The sequence below is a fragment of the Mus musculus genome, chromosome X (assembly GCF_000001635.26).
Source record: "Mus musculus strain C57BL/6J chromosome X, GRCm38.p6 C57BL/6J".
NCBI lineage: Eukaryota > Metazoa > Chordata > Mammalia > Rodentia > Muridae > Mus > Mus musculus.
In genome coordinates this window covers 30145050-30157549 of record NC_000086.7, presented here as the reverse complement: position 1 = coordinate 30157549, position 12500 = coordinate 30145050, and positions in this window count along the sequence as shown.

Genomic DNA, 12500 nt, shown 5'->3' with positions numbered 1-12500 from the left:
TTCTCAACAATAAAAGAACTTCTGGTGGAACCACATTCCCTAACCTCAAGTTGTATTACAGAGCAATTGTAATTAAAAAAAAAAAAAAACTGCATGGTATTGGTACAGAGACAGGCATGTAGACCAGTGGAATGGGATTGAAGAACTAGAAATGAATCAACACACATATGGTCACATATTCTTTGACAAGGGAGCTAAAAATAATCCAGTAGAAAAAAGACAGCATTTTCAACAGATGGTGCTGTTTCAAGTAGAAGTTAGCTTGTAGAAAAATGCAAATTGATCCATTTTTGCCTCCTCATACAAAGCTCAATTCCAAACGGATCAAGGACCTCCTCATAAAACCAGATACATTGAAACTAATAGAAAAGTAAGTGGGGAAGAGTCTTGGGCACATGGGCACAGGGGAAAATTTCCTGAACAACAAGAGTTAACAAATGGGACCTCATAAAATTGCAAAGCTTCTGTAAGGCAAAGGACACTGTCAATAGGACAAAATGGAAACCAACAGAATGGGAAAAAAATTTTAACAATCCTACATCAAATAGAAACCTAAAATCCAGTATATACAAAGAACTCAAGAAGTTAGATGCCAGAGAAAAAATGACCCTATTAAAAATGGGGTACAGAGCTAAACAAAGAATTCTCACCTAGGGAATATCTAGTGGCTGAGAAGCACCTAAAGAAATGTTCAACATCCTTAGTCATCAAGGAAATGGAAATCAAAACAACCCTGATATTCCACCTCACACCATTCAGAATGGCTAAGATCAAAAACTCAGGTGACAGCAGATGCTGGCAAGGATGTGGAGAAAGAGGAATACTCCTCCATTGCTGGTGGGGCTGCAAGCTGGTACAACCACTCTGGGAATCATTTTGGTGGTTCCTCAGAAAATTGGACACAGTACTACCTAAGGACCCAGCTATACCACTCCTAGGCATGAACCCAGAAGATGTTCCAATTTGTAATAAGGTCACATGCTCCACTATGTTCATAGCTGTCTTATTTATAATAGCCAGAAACTGGAAAGAACCCAGATGTCCTTCAACAGAGGAGTGGATAAAGAAAATGTGGTATATTTATACAATAGAGTACTACTCAACTATTAAAAATTAATTTATTAAATTCTTAAGCAAATGGATGTCTCTGGAGGATAACATCTTGTGGGAAGTAACCCAATCACAAAACACATGATATGCACTCACTGATGAGTAGACATTAGCCCAGAAGTTCTGAATACCCATGAAAAAATTCACAGACCACATAGGTGTAGATGAGAATGAAGAATTTCAACTTAAAGATCCAGGAAATATCATCAAAAAATATATAAGAAAAATTCCCATACCTTAAGAAAGAGATGGCCATGACCATACAAGAAGCATACAAAACTCCACATAGACTACACCAGAAAAGAAATTCCTCCTGACACATAATAATCAGAACAACAAATGCACTAAATGAAGAAAAAATATCAAAAGCAGTAAGGGGAAATGCTCAAGTAACATATACAGGCAGAACTATTAGAATTACTCCAGACTTCTCACCAGAGACTGTGAGAGCCAGAAGATCATGGACAGATGCTATACAGACACTAAGAGAACACCAATGTTAGCGTAGGCTACTGTACCCAGCAAAACTATCAATTACCATAGATGGATAAACCAAAGTATTACACGACAAAAACAAATTCACACAATATCTTTCCACGAATCTAGTCCTTCACAGGATAATAATGGGAAAACACCAACACAAAGATGGAAACTACACCCTAGACAAAGCAAGAAAGTAATCCTTCAACAAACCTAAAAGAAGACAGCCACAAGAACAAAATCGCAACTTTAACAACAATAATAACAGGAAGCAACAATTACTTTTCTTTAATTTCTCTTAGCATCAATGGACTCACTTCCCCAATAAAAGACATAGACTAATAGACTGGCTACAAAAACAGGACCCAACATTTTGCTGCTTGCAGTAAACCCACCTCAGGGACAAAGACAGACAGTAATTCAGAGTAAAAGGCTGGAAAACAATTTTCTAAGCAAATGGTCCCAAAAACAAGATGGAGTAGCCATTCTAATATGGAATAAAACTGACTTCCAACTCAAAGTTATCAAAAAAGACAAGGGGGTGGGAATCATACTCATAAAAGATAGAATCTACCAAGATGAAATCTCAATTCTAAACATCTATGCTCCAAATGCAAAGGCATCCACATTCATAAAAGATATTTTAGTAAAGCTCAAAACACACATTGCACTGCACACTATAATAGACTCCAACAACCCTCTCTCATCAATGGGCAGATTCTGGAAACAAAACCTAAACAGACACACAATAAAAGTAACAGAAATTATGAAACAAATGGATTTAGTTGATGTCTATAGAACATTGTATCCTAAACCAAAAGGATATCCCTTCTTCTCAGCACCTCATGATGCCTTCTCCAAAATTGACCATATTATCAATCACAAAACATACATCAACAGATATAAAAATATTGAAATAATCCCATGTATCTTATCAGATCACCACAGACTAAGGCTGATCTTCAATAAAAATACAAATAATAGAAAACTCACATACACGTGGAAGGTGAACAACAATCTACTCTATGATAACTCTGTCAAGTAAGAAATAAAGAAAGAAATTAAAGACATTTTAGAGTTTAATGAAAATGAAGCTACAACATACCCAAACTTATGGGAAACAATGAAAGCAGTCCTAAGAGGAGAACTCATAGCTTTGAATGCCTCTAAAAAGAAACTGGAGAGAGGATACAGGAGCAGCTTGACAGCACAACTAAAAGTTCTAGAACAAAAGGAAGCAAATTCTCCCAAGAGGAATAGAAGGCAGGAAACAATCAAACTCAGGACTGAAATCAACCAAGTGGAAACAAAAAGAACTATACAAAGAATCAACCAAACCAGGAGCTGGTTGTTTGAGAAAATCAACATGATAGACAAACCCTTAGCTAGACTAACTACAGGGCACAGGGACAGTATCCAAATTATCAAAACCAGAAATGAAAAGGGAGACATACCAAAAGAAACTTAGGAAATCCAAAAAAATCATCAGATACTACTACAAAAGCCTATACTCAACAAAACTGGAAAATCTGGATGAACTGTACAATTATCTAGACAGAAATCAGGTACCAAATTAAAACCAGGATCAGATAAACCATGGAAATACTCCCATAACCCCTAAAGAGATAGAAGCAGTCATCAATAGTCTCCCAAACAACAACAGCAAAAAAAGCCCAGGATCTGATGGGTTTAGTATAAAATTCTATGAGATCTTCAAGAAGACCTAATACCAATACTATTCAAAATATTATGCAAAATCAAAAGAGAAGGAACATTATTCAATTTGTTCTATGAAGCCAGAATTACATTTATACTCTAAGCATGCAAAGACCCAATGAAGAAAGGAAACTTCAGACCAATTTCCCTTATGAATATCAATGCAAAAATACTCAATAAAATTCTTGCAAACTGAATCCAAGAATACATCATGATCAAGTAGTAGTCTTCATCCCTGCGATGCGGGGATAGTTAAGTATACAGAAATCCACCACCTTAATCTACTAGAGAAACAAACTGAAAGACAAAAACCACATGATCATCTCATTAGATGCTGAGAAAGCATTTGACAAAATACTACACCATTTATAGTAAAAGTTGAGGAAAGATCTGGAATTCAAGGCCCATACCTAAACATAATAAGAGCAAGAGACAGCAAACCAGTAGCCAACATCAAACTAAATGGTGAGAAACTTGAAGCAATCCTACTAAAATCAGGGACTAGACAAGGTTGCCCACTTTCTCCCTACTTATTCAACATAGTACTTGAAGTCCTAGCCAGAACAAATCAACAACAAAAGGAAAACAAATGAATACAAATTGGGAAGATGGCAAAATATCACTATTTCCATAAGATATGATAGCATGTATCAGTGACCCCAAAAATTACACTAGATAAATCCTAAACCTGATACACAACTTCAGTGCAGTAGCTGAATATAAAATTAACTCAAACATGTCAGTGGCCTTTCCCTACACAAAGAATAAAGAGGATGAGAAAGAAATTAGGGATACAACACAATTCACAACAGTCAAAAAATATAAAATACGTTGGTGTGACTGTAATTAAGGAAGTGAAAAGTCTGTATGACAAGAACTTCAAGTCTCTGAAGAAAGAAATTGAAGAACTCAGAAGGTAAAATGATCTCCCATACTCATGGATTGGCAGGGTTAATATAGTAAAAATGTCTATTTGCCGAACAAAATCTACATATTCAATGCAATATTCATCAAAATTATAACTCAATTCTTCACTGAGTTAGAAAAGGCAATTTGCAAATTCATCTGGAATAACAAAAACAAAAACAAAAAACAGACAAAAAAAACAAAAACAAAAAACTAGGATAGCAAAAACTATTTTCAATAATAAAAGAACTTCTGGGGGAAACACCATGGCTGACCTCAAGCTGTACCACAGAACAATTGTGATAAAAACTGCATGGTACTGGTACCGCAACAGACAGGTAGATCAATGGAATAGAATTGAAGACACAGAAATGAATCCACCCTGAGATTCTACCTCCCACCAGTCAGAATGGCTAAGATCAAAAATTCAGGTAACAGCAGATGCTGGCCAGGATGTGGAGAAAGAGGAACACTCCACCATTGTTGGGTTTGCAAGCTTGTACAACTCTGGAAATCAGTCTGGCAGTTCCTCAGAAAATTCGACATAGTACTACCAGAGGATCATGCAATTCCTCTCCTGGGCATATATCCAGAAGATGTTCCAACCAATAAGAAGGATACATGCTCCACTATGTTCATAGAAGCTTTATTTATAATAACCAGAAGCTGGAATGAACCCAGATGACCTTCAACAGAGGAATGGATACAGAAAATGTGGCACATTTACAAAATGGAGTACTAATCAGCTATTAAAAAGAATGAATTTATGAAATTCCTAGGCAAATGGATAGACCTGGAGGGCATCACCATGAGTGAGGTAACCTAATCACAAAAGAACTCACACAATATGTACTCACTGATAAGTGGATATTAGCCCAGAAACTTAGAATACCCAAAATATAAGATACAATTTGGGAAACACATGAAACTCAAGAAGAATGAAGACCGAAGTGTGGACACTTTGCCCCTTCTTAGAATTGGGAACAAAACACCCATGGAAGGAGTTACAGACACAAAGTTTGGAGCTGAGATGAAAGGATGGACCATCTAGAGACTGACATACCCGGGTATCCATCCCATAATCAGCCTCCAAACACTGACACCATTGCCTATACCAGCAAGATTTTGCTGAAAGGACCCTGATATAGCTGTCTCTTCAGAGACTATCCCGGGGCCTAGCAAACACATAAGTGGATGCTCACAGTCAACTATTGGATGGATCACAGGGCCCCCAATGGAGGAGCTAGAGAAAGTACCCAAGGATCTGGGGGTATCTGCAACCCTATAAGTGGAACAACAATATGAACTAACCAGTAACCCCCGGAGTTCATGTCTGTAGCTACATATGTATCAGAAGATGGCCTATTCAGCCATCAGTGGAAAGAGAGCCCATTGGTCGTGCAAACTTTATATGCCCCAGTACAGGGTAACATCAGGGCCAAGAAGTGGGAGTGGGGGAGGGGAGTGGGGGGGGGAGTGGGTTGGGGAGCGTTGTGGGCGACTGTTGGGATAGCATTGGAAATGTAAATGAAATAAATACCTAATAAAACTTAAAAAAAAAAGAAATGAACCTACACAACTATGGTCACTTGATCTTTGACAAGGGAGCTAAAACCATCCAGTGGAAAAAAGACAGCATTTTCAACAAATGGTGCTGGCACAGCAGGTGGTTATCATATAGAAGAATGAGAACTGATCCATTCTTATCTCATTGTACAAAGCTTAAGTCAAGTGGATCAAAGGCCTCCACATAAAATCAGAGACACTGAATTTTATAGAGGAGAAAGTGGGGAAAAGCCTCGAAGATATGAGCATAGTGGAAAAATTCCTGAACAGAACGGCAATGGCTTGTGCTGTATGATCAAGTATCAACAAATGGGACTTGATAAAATTGCAAAGATTCTGTAAGGTAAAAGACACTGTCAATAGGACAAAAAGGCCACCAACAGATTGGGAAAAGGATTTTTACCAATCCTAAATCTGATAGGGGATTAATATCCAATATATACAAATATCTCAAGAAGCTGGACTCCAGAAATTCAAATAACACAAAAAAATTGGGTACAGAGCTAAAAAAAAAAATTCTCAACTGAGGAATACCGAAGGTTTGAGATGCACTTGAAAAAATGTTCAGCATCTTTAACCATCAGGGAAATGGAAATAAAAACAACCCTGAGATTCTACCTCACACCAGTCAGAATGGCTAAGATCAAAAATTCGGGTGACCGTAGATGCTGGCGAGGATGTGGAGAAAGAGGAGCACTCCTCCTTTGCTCGTGGGATTGCAAGCTTTTACAACCACTCTGTAAATCAGTCTGGCAGTTTCTCAAAAAATTTAACATAGTAATATCTGAAGATTCAGTAATTCCTTTCCTGGGCATATACCCAGAAAATGACACCTGCAGTAGTATGTTCATGGCAGCCTTTTTTATAATGGCCAGAAGCTGGAAAGAATCCAGATGTCCCTGTACAGAGGAATGGATACAGAAAATGTGGTACATTTACACAATGGAGTACTACTCAGCTATTAAAACAGTGGATTTATGAAATTCCTAAGCAAATGGATGGACCTGGAGGACATCATCCTGAGTGAGGTAACCCAATCACAAAGAAGTCACTTGAAATGCACTCACTGATAAGTGGATATTAGCTCAGAAACTTACAATACCCAATATACAATTTGCAAAAAAAAAAAAAAAAAAAAAAAAAAAACACAAGAAAATCAAGGAGGAAAACAACGCATGGACACTTCATACTTCCTTAGAATAGGAAACAAAATACCCATGGAAGGAGTTACAGAGACAAAGTTTGGAGCTAAGTCAAAAGGATGGACCATCCAGAGACTACCCCACCCGGGCTTCCATTCCATAATTAGCCACCAAATGCAGACACTATTGCGCATGCCAGTAAGATGTTGCTGAACAGACTCTGATATAGCTGTCTTGTGTGAGGATATGCCAGTGCCTGGCAAATACAGAAGTGGATTTTCACTGTCATCTATTGGATGGAACACAGGGTCCTAATGGAGGAGCTAGAGAAAGTATTCAAGGAGCAGAAGGGGTCTGCAACCCTATAGGTGGAACAACAATATGAACTAACCAGTATCCCCAGAGCTTGTTTCTCTAGTTTCATATGTAGCAGAAGATGGCCTAGTCAGTCATCACTGGGAAGAGAGGCCCGTTGGTCTTGCCAACTTTATATGCTGCAGTATAGGGGAGTGCCAGAGCCAAGAAATATGAGTGGATGGGTAAGGGAGCAGGACAGGGAGGGGAAGGGTATAGCGGACTTTCAGGATAGCATTTGAAATGTAAATGAAAAAAAATATCTAGTAAAAAAATTGAAAACAAACAAAAAACAAAGAAAAGGAATACACCTCACAAGGAAGTTGTACAAGTCGTGAAATAGGACAAAAGGAGTTATAGAGAAATATGCAAATTAAAAAATATCAGTGGGTTTTGTGTGTGTGTGTGTGTGTGTGTGTGTGTGTGTGTGTGTGTGTTAGGTCAACATAAATTTAAACACACCAGATGCATGCCTGGTACCTGAAGAGGCCATAGGAGTGCAAATAAGTGCACAAAACAGTGGTTGTGAAAGACCCCCGAAGGGAGACCCTCACTCAAGCCTCGGGACAGTGCTCTTCTTTCCACTCAAAAGGAAGCCCTTCTTTAGTCAAAGGATATAGAGGTGCCGCTAGGGTTGCAAAGCCTGGAATCCAGAGTCTACAAAAGCCAGCAGTCCCCAGAAACTCATGTACTTGCCGTGGGGTGGTTGGCGATGGGATCATCATAACAGTCTTCTTCCGGGCTTCTGTGAGCCATCTTTTACCCCCTCGGAGGGTATACCCCAGGTAGGTTACCTCAGTTTGACAAATTTGTGCCTTTTTAGCCGAAACTCGATACCCCAAGTCACTCAGTTCTGTGAGGAGCCTCTCAGTTCCCTGGTGACACAGCTCCTTCGAGGCCGCTGCGACCAAGAGATCATCCACATACTGTAGTAGGGTAAGCTGAGGGTTTCGAGCGCGAAAAGGCGCGAGATCCCGATGGAGGGCCTCGTCAAACAGGGTGGGGGAATTTTTGAACCCCTGTGGTAGCCTAGTCCAGGTTAGTTGACCAGTCTGTCTGCCCTCTGGGTCCCTCCATTCAAAGGCAAACAGGAGCTGACTCTTAGGGTGCAAGCGCAGGCAAAAGAAGGCATCTTTTAAGTCCAGGACTGTATACCATGTTCTCTCGGGTGGGAGAGAGCTTAATAAATTGTACGGGTTCGGGACTGTGGGGTGAATGTCCAGGACCCTTTTGTTAACTTCCCGGAGGTCTTGCACCGGGCGATAGTCATTGGTCCCTGGTTTTCGAACTGGCAGAAGTGGTGTATTCCAGGGGGACTGACAGGCCACTAAAACTCCTTGGTCTAGCAACCTCTGGATATGAGGCCGGATGCCCTCCCTAGCTTCCTTGCTCATGGGGTATTGTCTTACCGAGATGGGGGTGGCATCAGCTTTAAGTTCTACCACAACCGGAGGCACTTGTTTAGCCAACCCCATTCCTGCTTGTTCTGCCCAGACATTGGGGAACGCAGTTAGCCAGCCTGAAGAGACTGCATTTTTGGGTTGCTCTTCATGCAACCGGTACTCTTCCTCTGTGTTGAGGACAAGGCAGGCAACGGGGGCTTTTCCCCAGCTTACTTGTGGGCCTTCTGAAGTAAATTGGACTTGAGCCTTTAGTTTGGTTAGCAAATCGCGCCCCAAGAGGGGAGCAAGACACTCAGGTATCACCAGGAAGGAGTGGGTCACTATGTTCTTGTTTATCTGTAGGGCTCATTCGGTCGTCCAGGGGTAAAATTTACTACCAGTGGCTCCAATCACCATGGTCTTTTTAGAGCCTAGCTTGCCTCGGGGGCTAGTGAGTACTGAATGCTCTGCTCCGGTGTCTATCAGGAAGTTGACGGGGGTCCCCTCCACGGACAAAGTTACCCTAGGCTCAGGGAGGGGGTCTGAGCCCCGACTTCCCTAATCATCTTCTAGGGTCAGGACCTTGGATTGCTCCCGGTTTTTAGGGCAGTCTCTAGCCCAGTGTCCTTTCTCTTTGCAATAGGCGCATTGGTCTTTTTCCAGTGGTATCTTTCTGCCACCTGGCGGTTTCACTGCCCTGTTGCCCAGGAGCCCTGTTTTACCTTTTCCTGACTGTCTATCATTTACAACTGCGGCCAAAATTTTACTCAAATTTCTCTCCTGACGGCGATCCCGTCTATTTTCCCTCTCCTCCATTTCTTTCTTCTCTCTCTCCTGCCTCTCTTCTTCTGTTTCCCTCTTATGATAGACTTTCTCTGCTTCTTTTACTAAATCTTGGAGCGTATGATCTTGGAGCCCCTCCAGCCTTTGCAGCTTTTTCTTAATGTCGGGAGCGGACTGACCAATGAAGGCCATGGCTACAGCGGCTTTCTGCCCCTCTGACGAGGGGTCAAAAGGGGTGTACCTCCTATATGCCTCCATGAGACGCTCAAGGAAGACTGAGGGTGGTTCAGTCTGCCCCTGCAAGACCTCTCTTACCTTAGCCAAATTGGTGGGCCGTCTAGCGGCCCCTCTGAGACCTGCCACTAGAGTCCGGCGATAGACAAGGAGGCGTCCCCTACCTTCCGCGGTGTTGTAGTCCCAGTTGGGGCGGTTCAAGGGGAAAGCCTCGTCCACGAGATTAGGGAGGGCAGTGGGTGTGCCGTCCTCTCCTAGAACATTTTTTCTCGCCTCCATCAGGATTCTTTCTCTTTCTTCTGTGGTGAAAAGAACCTGCAAAAGCTGCTGACAATCATCCCAAGTGGGTTGATGGGAGAGCATAAGTGACTCAAGGAGCCCAGTAAGCCCAGAGGGGTTCTCAGATAAGGGAGGGTGGTTAGTTTTCCAATTATATAAATCAGAAGAGGAAAAAGGCCAGTATTGTAAAGGAATGAGATCATTAGGTCCTGACGCTGGCCCTCCCACATGTGCTCTAAGTGGCAAGGCAACTGTTGAATCCGGCCCCCCTTCCTCCCCGGGGCTTCGGCCTCGGCGGCTCCGAGTGCCCCCCGCCGGTCCCTGAGCCCCTCTCGCTATTGGTCCCTGTGGTGGGGCGGCTGCAGGTGGCTGCTGGGGCAGGGGGTAAGGGTGAGGTTGGGAGTCCATCCAGAGGAGGTCGTCAATCTCTGGATAAATCTTGGGGGGTGCTGACGGGCCGGACTTTCCAGCTGCATCAGACTGGGCAACCACGACCGTCAGTTTCAAAGAATTTGGGGTCCAAGGCTTGACCCACGGAGGTGGGAATTGGACGAGATTCTGCCAGGTCACAATGTAGGGGATCTGATCAGGGTGACACCCTTCCTCCTGAAAAACAATTCGCCTGACGGCGGCGATTAGTGACAAGTCAAAAGCACCTTCTGGTGGCCAGCCCACTCCAAACGTCGGCCACTCGGAGGCGCTAAAGTTCTGCCACGGACCCTTTCTGACCTCCACCGACTGGTTGAGGGCTCTGACCTGCACCTCCTTCCAATGCTCCAGAGTTAGAGAAAGGGGAGTGGACACAGATTGTCCCATTTCTAGAATAATAGTAGACACAACAAGAGCGAACACAAGACTAAGACAAAAAAGAAACCAAAAACGGCAGCGACTTCGCGTCAACCACAAGCAACTCAAAGAATCAGATGGCCTTTCTAAGGCCGGCCGATTGAGACCCTCTGCGCGAGGTGGGACTCGAACCCACGATCTCGCAACAAAACACGAGGTGGGACTCGAACCCACGGTCTCGCAACAAGGCGCGAGGTGGGACTCGAACCCACGATCTCGCAACCCCAGATGGTCTCTTGGCCTCCAAAGGGGTCCACCAGGCGTCACTGGTCCTACCCTGTTCCTCCTGGGACGTCTCCCAGGGCAAACGGACGGTGGACACCTGGACACGTCTATCCTTATCCACCCCGCATTCCCTCTCGGAGCGCGGTCTCACTGAGCGTCCGCAAAACCGAAACTGCGATCGCACCAAACTTAGAAACAGAACACAGACACCAGACCAAGGCAGGTCAAAGAATCTTACCTTAAAGTGGGTCTATGACCTCTGGGTGGTCGCGCTAATCCCGGACGAGCCCCCAAATAAAAGACCCCCGAAGGGAGACCCTCACTCAAGCCTCGGGACAGCCGCGGACCCAAGAAGACACTGAGACCGAACTCAAATTGTAGTGGGCAAGATTTAATAAAGTAACAGCAAGAAAGCACATAGACCAGAGCTCTGGGGTCGAAACTCATACACCTAGTATGGTATAGAGGAGAATCGACCTCGAGCCAAATTTTTCACAGGCTTATATAGGAAAAACTCAAGGGGGGAGAGCGGGGCAGGGAAAGTACAAGTTTGCATAACTAAGGGGTTCTGCCAAGGGACAAGGGGTTCTGCCAAGGGAATTCTACGTAACTAAGGGGTCATGTCCTATTATTTGGCAATGTACCCGGTTCATTCTGAGGTTGTTCCAGGAGGCCCTTATCTCAAAAATGTTCTTGGAACAGTCCTTAGTTGGGAGGGTTCGAACTCTAGGGTGAGGAGTTCAGGAATGCATTCTGGGGTGAAGAGTTCAGGAGTGTTCTGGGAACAATCTCTAGATGGGAGGGGTCGGGCTCTGGGGTGAGGAAGAGTTCAGTAATTTTTTTATCTTTATTCTTCAGTTGGAAAAATGACTCATCTGTTAAAAGCACCTGTTCTATGCAGATGACCGGGCACAAAACACCCACATCGTGGCTCACAATTTATGCACAGCTAAAGTTTCAGAGAATCAGTGCACACTTCCAGCCTCTGTAGGCAACAGAGGCATAAGTGCGAGAGAAGGCCAGAAGGGTCTAGCACGTTCTTGTAATCAAGGTCAGTACTAGGAAGGTGGAGACAGGAGGGTACCAGGGGATATAGGGGATCTGGATGCTCCCTTCTGATCTCTTAGGACAGAATAAACTCTTGTGGTGTGCGTATGTACATTCAGAAAGAGTCCACACACATTCAATGTTACGCACATGAATAAATACAAACCAAAATGGCATGCAAGAGACTCTACAGTTGAAATAAAGTACTGCCGTTTGCAGTGTTTCATGTTTCACGTTTGTTCAAGTTTTTCAAGTATGTAAGGGCTTATGAACCTAGAATTTGTCTTAAAGCCAGTAGTAGCTCATTCCCACCTCCTGAAAACTCCCTTTGAAGCGATGGTGCCTGGTACTCCATGTACGCATGAGCAGGATATATTCAGCCAATCAGCACAGACCTGATTTCTCCAGCTTGCATCACAAAGGGTCCTAA